An 8,092-nucleotide genomic window follows, 5' to 3' on the forward strand; every position below is an offset into this window, starting at 1 on the left:
ATTTGATCAATGAATGGAAATGGGTAGTGATCCTTACGGGTGGCTTGGTTGAGACGCCTGTAATCAATGCAGACTCTCCAAGCATTCTGAACTCTAGTTGCTATGAGCTCTCCATGCTCATTCTTCACTGTAGTGACTCCAGACTTCTTGGGCACCACTTGTACTGGGCTAACCCATTCACTATCTGAAATGGGATAGATGATACCTGCTTCCAATAGTCTGGTCACTTCCTTTTTGACAACTTCCAAGATAGTGGGATTCAATCTTCTTTGGGGTTGACGGGCAGGTCTTGCTCCCTCTTCTAAAAATATTCTGTGCTCACATACTTGAGGGTTGATGCCTACTATGTCTGCCAAACTCCACTCAATTGCCTTCTTGTGCCTCCTCAGCACATCAAGTAACTGCTCTTCTTGTTGAGAAGTGAGTTCCCTTGCAATGATAACTGGAAACTTCTGCTCATCTTCAAGATAAGCATATTTGAGATGTGGAGGAAGAGGTTTCAACTCTAACTTCTGATCATGGGTAGGCTCTGGATTGTCTGGAGCTTGTGAAAATGCCGAAGTACCCTCATTGTCAGTCAAGAGGGTCCCCACACTTGGACCTTGTCCAGTGTGCCTCTCTTCTAATTCTTCCTTGTGAACTTCAGCTACAGTTTCATCTATGACATCACACTGGAAGATAGAATGATCTTCTGGAGGGTTGTTTATGACTCCATTCAGATTGAAGATTACTATTCGGCCATCTATTTCAAAAGAGTATGTTCCTGAAAAAGCATCCAATTTGAATTTTGATGTCTTCAGGAATGGTCTTCCAAGTAGGATTGATGATGGCTTATCTGAGTCATTATGGGGCATCTCCAAGATATAAAAATCATTGGGAAATGTAAGCCCTTTAATGTTCACTAAAACATCTTCAGCAACTCCAGCCACTGTAATAATGCTTTTATCTGCTAACACAAAATGAGCTGCCGACCTTTTTAAGGGAGGGAGCCTCAAAATATCATATATAGACAAAGGCATTATACTAACACATGCTCCTAAATCACAGATGCAATCATAAATTACTACTCCACCAATAGTACAACTAACTATACAAGGACCTGGGTCACTACACTTTTCAGGTAATCCTCCCATTAAAGCAGATATGGAACTACCTAAAGGAATAGTTTCTAATTCATTAATTTTGTCTTTATGTATACATAAATCTTTTAGAAACTTTGCATATTTAGGTACCTGTTGAATAACATCAAAAAGAGGAACAGTTACCTCAACCTTTTTGAATATTTCTACCATTTTGGGATCAGGTTCCAGCTGCTTCCTGGGCTTCCTTGCAAGTTGTGAAAATGGAATGGGAGTGGTGTTTTCTGCAGTGTCTGCGCCTTTTGGTGCTTCCTCCTGTGGTTGGGCTTCTTCTTTTTCAGCTATGTCCTGTATGTCCTCTTCCTCTTCAACATCTTCTATTTCTACTACCTCTTCAGCTGAGGCGTGTTCTGGTGGGCTTGGCTCCTCCTGATTCCTCTCCTGCAGTGTGGTTCCGGACCTTAGGGTGATGGCATTAATGCCTCCCTTTGAATTGGGTAATGTTTGAGAGGGAATTCTAGTGGAGCTCAAAGGTTGGTTACTGGAGTTATTCATTGATCCAATCTGTGAGGCGAGAGCTTGTACAGCAGAGGTCAGACCATTTAGAGTGGCACTAAGGTTGTTTTCCATGGCCTGTTGTCTCCTATCAATAGATTGTAGTAACTCATCATTAGGAGATGAAGAAGGATAAGTAATTTGAGAGGTCTGCTGTTGGGTATTCTGTGGTCCTTGGGATTGCCTCAGGTGAGGTGCTCTATAAGGTTGGTTCTGCTGCCTGTTGTTGTTATTATTCCACCTCTAATTTCCCTGATTGTCTCTGCCTCCTCTGTTATTGTTGTCCTTCCAATTCTGGTTAGAATTGTCCTGCCATCTATGGTTATGATTTCCACCTTGATTGTACCCCTGGTTGGGGCGGTCATAGAAGTTATGAATGGATGCCACCATGTTGTCTTCCTGTTGGAGCTGCGGGCATTCATCAGTATAATGGCTATAATCAGCACAAATTCCGCAAACTCTCTGTGGGACTAACTATTGGCTTTGCTATGGTGGAGGAGGTTGAGCTTGCTGGACTTGTTGTTGATTCAATTGCATCTGCTTCAACAAGTTGGTCATTTCACAGATACTCTGAGCTAGTGCAGCAGTCTCTCTGCTAGAGCATACTTCTGCAACGGCTTTTGAACGGCCTTGTTTCTGCCTGTGGTTCCTAGTAAATTCAGCTAAGTTGCTGATCAATTGCGATGCCTCATCAGTGGTCTTGTACTTCTTCATAGACCCATTGCTAGCACTTTCCAATGTGGTCTTATCTTGGGGCCTCATGCCCTGTGTGATATAGCTGAGTAACACTATCTTGTCAATCATGTGGTGGGGGCATGCTTCCAGAAGATTATTGAAGCATTCCCAGTATTCAAAGAGAGTCTCGTTGTCATCTTGAACAATCGTGGAAATGTCTTTCCTCAGTTTATCAGTAACTTCAGATGGAAAGAATTTTTCCAAAAATTCTTTTCTGAGTGTATCCCAGTTGGATACATTTGCTAGGGGTTGAGTGTAGTACCACTCTCTTGCTTTTTCCTCAAGAGAAAACGGAAAAGCTTTCAGCAAAATTGAAGTTTCATCTACACCATCACGCCTGACAGTAGAACAGGCTGCTTGGAAATCTCTCAGGTGCTTGATAGGCTCTTGAGCAGGTAAACCATGAAACTTGGGCATCAAATTGAGCAGTGCGGTCTTTATTTCAAAATCTGTAGCCACCGCTGGGTGATGCGCTTGAAACGGTTGCATTGTAAAATCAGGGGCTCCTTCCTCCTGGATAGTAATTCTCCTAGGTTCTGCCATGTCATCTGCACGTGAATCAACCGAATCAGTATAACGGGGGCTGGTTTCTTCTTCAACTGACGTTTCAGATCCACCCTCAGAGAGGACTAACCGACGCCGAGCTCACCTTATTCGTGAAATAGTCCTTTCAATTTCAGGATCGAATATTGGCAAGCTTGGATCAGGAAGTGAACGTGTCATTTGACGAAAGAAACATGCAGCTCATAGTAGCAAAATAAAATAAAATGCAAATAAATAAATTCTAATTAATAACCTTAGCACTCTATTGCAACTCCCCGGCAACGGCACCAAAAATTGATGCGAGCAGAAATTAGCGAATTAAAAATTGTTAAAATATATACGTTGCAAGTATAGTTCTTAATTCGCCAGAAATCCGCTTATCAATTTAAAAAGGTGTCACAGAAAATTGAAATTAAAATACTGGGAGTATGAATCCCAGGTCGTCTCCCAACGAGTTGCAGAAAAGTGTGCTATTTTATTAATCAGATGTTTTCAAAAATGTTTGACTTGAGTAAACAGGGAATTAAATTGGAGAATTTGAATAATGTAAATAAAAGCCTTGACTGGGAGTTGATTAGTTGAAATCCCTATTATTGTTGGAATACTCTCAAGATTGATTGACAATTAAAGGTTGTCCTATTTAGTCATCCTTTACTAGGTAAGGGAAAGTCAAACAAGTTGGAATGCTACGTCTGTTCACAAGTTGCAATCCACTTATTTAAAAGAGATTGGTATTAGTGACTAGAAGGCAATCCAACCATAAACCCAATTACAATCTTTATTTTAAGCTTTCCAACTCAAGGGTTCCTTTCAATCAACTCCCCATCAAGTTAGGAAACTACTCGCTCATTGTGAATGTAAAATTCATAGCATATAAAAAGGAATTAAAGAAAGACATTGTAAATAAAAATCAAAATAGTCAATTAAAAATAAAAGTGATCCTTGTATTAAATAATCCTAAAAATATTCCAATGGTAAAATTAAACAAAGCAAAGGACATGGAAGAGTAAAGCCAAGTAAAGAAAACGAACTAGAATGACGAAGTCTTGATGAGGTAATAGCTCTTCTCAATATCCCAATGCAAAAAGCAAGAGAAAGTTAAAATCCTAAGAACTATGAATGTCTAGAGAGAAAAACCTAGAGGAGGAGTCAAAACTAGATCTAAAACTAAAACTGTGTAGAATGATTGATGTCTCTGGTTTCTGCATGTTCTCTGGCTCTAGTCTGCTGTTCTGGGCTGAAAACTGGGTCAAAATAGGGACCAAAATCGCCCCCAGCAAATTCTGCAGATTATGCAGATCGCACATGTCACGCGATCGCTTCATCCATGCGGACGCGTCATTCGCGTTTTTCCCTACCACGCGGTCGCGTCGTCCCGCCTCCGCGTCGCTTGTGCTTTTCCAATCCGCGCGGTCGCGTGAGCCATGCGGCCGCATCACTGCGATTTCTCCTCTTTCGCGCGGTCGCGTGAGCCATGCGGCCGCGTCACTTCTCGCTGGTTATCTTCCTCAATTTCTTGTGTTCCTTCCATTTTTGCTAGCTTCCTTTCCAATCTCCAACTCATTCATACCCTATAAAGCCTGAAACGCTTAACACACAGATCACGGCATCGAATGGAATAAAGGAGAATTAAAAATGCATAATTAAAAGTCTCTAGGAAGCAGTTTTCAATATGTAATAATTTCAGGAAGGAAATATAAATGCATGCTAAATTAATGAATAAGTGGGTAAGGATCATGATAAAACCTCACAATTAAACACAATATAAACCATAAAATAGTGGTTTATCATTGTCATATAAATTCTGAATGTGAATTTCAGTTTATGAATCTGCCCTACATGATATGCTACTATGTCTTGTTTAGTATTGGGCTGAATTTTTAAGCTGCTAGTTATGTACAATCCCTCATCAAGTTAAATAATGTGTAATGCTTCATTGTGCTCTCTATAAGAATAATGTAAACAGGAAGGAAGAGAAGAGCATAAATCTAGGGGGAGCAACCATTGAAAAGGAAAGGGGGAGCAACACAAAACCAAGTGATGTCACTCAAAGGGAAGTCTCTCAACTTTATCCAATTTCAATTCCTTTGATCAAATTCTATAATTATGTTTGTCATTAAGGGGGAGATTGTTGAGTTAAGAAATTAACTAACATAATTGATGATGACAAACATTAGTTTATTGGGCTAATTATCCAATAAGATTTGTTCACTTTGTTTAAGTGATGCAGGCCAAAGAAATAATACTACAGCAGCCCAATAGGAAGGAGATCAAACTAGAAACAAAAATGGGCTATAAATCACTTAAAGCCCAAATTGATTGAGCAAAAAAATCACTTGGGATGATCAGGATGAAAGCCAACCCAAGTCCGAATGGAAGTTCACTCAAGCTCATTCCTCCAAGTTGTTGCCTCCAAAGCAACGTTTACTTTTTCTTTTTCAGTCAGAACTCAGAGAAGAGAGAGAAAGCTTCGTTTTTTAAGTCTTTCATCAAAGAAGAAAAGAAAGAGAAAGGCTAAGAAAAAAAAGTTGAGGTCTAATCACCCAAATCCACCCATCTTAGGCTAAGACAAAAGTTAAAGGTAACTTATTTCCTCTTGCATGCATCGTGCTTTCTTTTCCTCTTTCCCAACTCTCTGCCACTCCAATTTGGGATAAATGGAGAAAGTGACTTCTGTTAACCACTGCTGTAAATCAATGGTCAAATTTGTTTCTTGGAGACAAAGTAACAACTTAAGGGTTCAGATGTGGGATTGCCATTGAAAACTTTTTCTTCTTTGCTTCCCTGAGGCTTTCGGTCAAGCAAGAGAAAGTCAGATCAAAATGTCTAATTTGAGAATTAATGGAAGAAAGTGAAAAGGTAAGTTGGTAGCACACAGCTCGAGGAGTTAACTTGGAAAAGAGGATCTCAGCAACATGCAAGGAGATACAAAAAGAAAAATTTTGTTTCTGCTGAGGCAAAGAGAGAAAACCAGTTTTTGAAGTTTATGTTCTGAGAAGAGCTCTCTGAAGAAGTTCATCAACTTGGACAGTGTTTCCTAATCAAATGAGCATTCCGCCAGAATGAGAAACTAAATTAGAGGCAAGCAAATCTGGTTCATCACATAGCAAAGAGGCCGTTGAAGCATTAATCTCCTTCATGTTTTATAGATTGTAATTTTATTTTTCAATGTATATCTTTCTGTAATTTCTTGAGTGGTAAAAGGCTGAAAGAGAGAGCTTATGAAAAAGCCAAAGAGTGATAAAATGCTGAGTGATACACTTGAGTGAAAAGCCTAGAGTGATTTCAGATTTCTTTAGGTTGTTTCTTGTGTCTTGTATCTTGTACTGGTACCCTTTTCTTAGTTGGGTTAGCACTAAGAGTGAAGAGTTAAGTATTAGCATAACTAAGTCAAGTTAGGTTAGAACTTGAGAGTGAAAGGATTGTGTCAATCCTATGGAATTGGTGTATGTAATACTCTAACTATAGTGGAAATTCCACCACTGTTGTGGTGGAGACTGGATGTAGGTTGCATTGCACAAGGCAACTGAACCAGGATACATGATAGTATCAGCTTCTCTCTTCCCTTCTCTGTTCTGTTTTCTGATATTCATGAGACAGAATGAAATTGTCTCATAAATTTCTACTACTGAGTTCAAACAGATTCAGATGAAAGTTTGTTTTAAAGGGTTATTTTATTAAAGTCAAAGAAGGTAATAAATTCAAGCCCTCTTCTCTAAGCCTTCTACAACCTTCACAAAGAATTCAGTACAGTCATGAATCATATACTAATAAATTGTGATGAAATTAAGCCATATATTGAGTGAGTATTTATCTTTCTATATATATTCTTACATGCTAATAATATTTTCTTATATTAATAATTTTAATTTCTTTGAAATTGATGTACTATAGGATCTTTGTGGACTTCATACGCCAAGATCATATTGCTTTAAGTGATAAATAACTTGATCAATTTATTGAAGCGGATTTTGCAAAGTGGTTTAAAAATTATGTAAGTCAACATGATATGGTAATCTTATTGTACACACATTTTTTGGTAGATGACATATTGTATTTTAACTTATTGGTTCTTATTTAATATAGGTTCATGATCCTTTAAATAATGTGACAGATTTGAATATTCATTCCTTGACATGGGGTCCTTTAAGAATTGTTAAATATTGGCCTATTTACAAAGTCAATAGGTTTAAGTTTCACACAAGATCTCACTCAAGTGGAAAGTCAACTCAAAATTATGGAATATGTGTCAAAGGCACGGGTTATGGCGAATATGAAAATGATTTCTATGGCCAGCTTAATGAAATTATTTAAGTTGAGTATACTGGGTTACCACTAAAAAGAGTTGTACTATTTAAATGTGAATAGTTTGATCCCACGATTGGCAAAGGAACAAAGATAAACAAAGAGTATGGAAACATATAGATTTGAAAGAATCGACGAATGTCGCTGAGAGAGAATCAGCAAGAGGTGAGATTAAGATTGAAACAACAGAGGATTCTACATATCAAGAAGATGCCATAAATTAATCTAATAATCATATCTCAAATGATATTGACATTATTGTTGATTTATTGGATACTACTAGTACAATATATGAAGATGATGATGATGATGAGACACTTGAGGACGAGGACGAGGACGAGGACAAAAACAATGAGGACGAAGATCAAAATGAATAGTATAAAAAAGTGCACTATAAAATGTATTCATTTGTATTTTTTTTTTCAATATACCTTAATCTTATAAAAAAGTATATGACTTTTTTGTTTTACGTAATTTTTTATTATATTTTATTTTTACTATTTTTTTAGAAGATTGGATATAATTTATTTTTAAATTTTTATATATGTGATTCTTTTAGATACATTTTATCTTAAATTTGTTATAAAATTAAATAATTAATTAAGAATCTGATTTTTAATTTTTAATTGACCTTTTTTTAAATTCATTGTTTCTCTATATTTTTTCATTTTTTTTCTTTTCTCATATCTTATCTGTCTTATTTGTATCATTTGTAAAATAATAAATGAAAAAGGCTATAGAGATTTTATTTTGTGAATTTCAAATTTGATGAAATTTTATTTTTTAGTAATTAATTTTGATATATTTATATTCTGTACAATAATAATAATAATTGTTGGCAAAAATAATTTTAAAATTTTAGAAAAAAATGAAGG

The sequence above is a fragment of the Arachis ipaensis genome, chromosome B07 (genome assembly GCF_000816755.2).
Source record: "Arachis ipaensis cultivar K30076 chromosome B07, Araip1.1, whole genome shotgun sequence".
In the NCBI taxonomy this organism is placed as follows: Eukaryota; Viridiplantae; Streptophyta; class Magnoliopsida; order Fabales; family Fabaceae; genus Arachis; species Arachis ipaensis.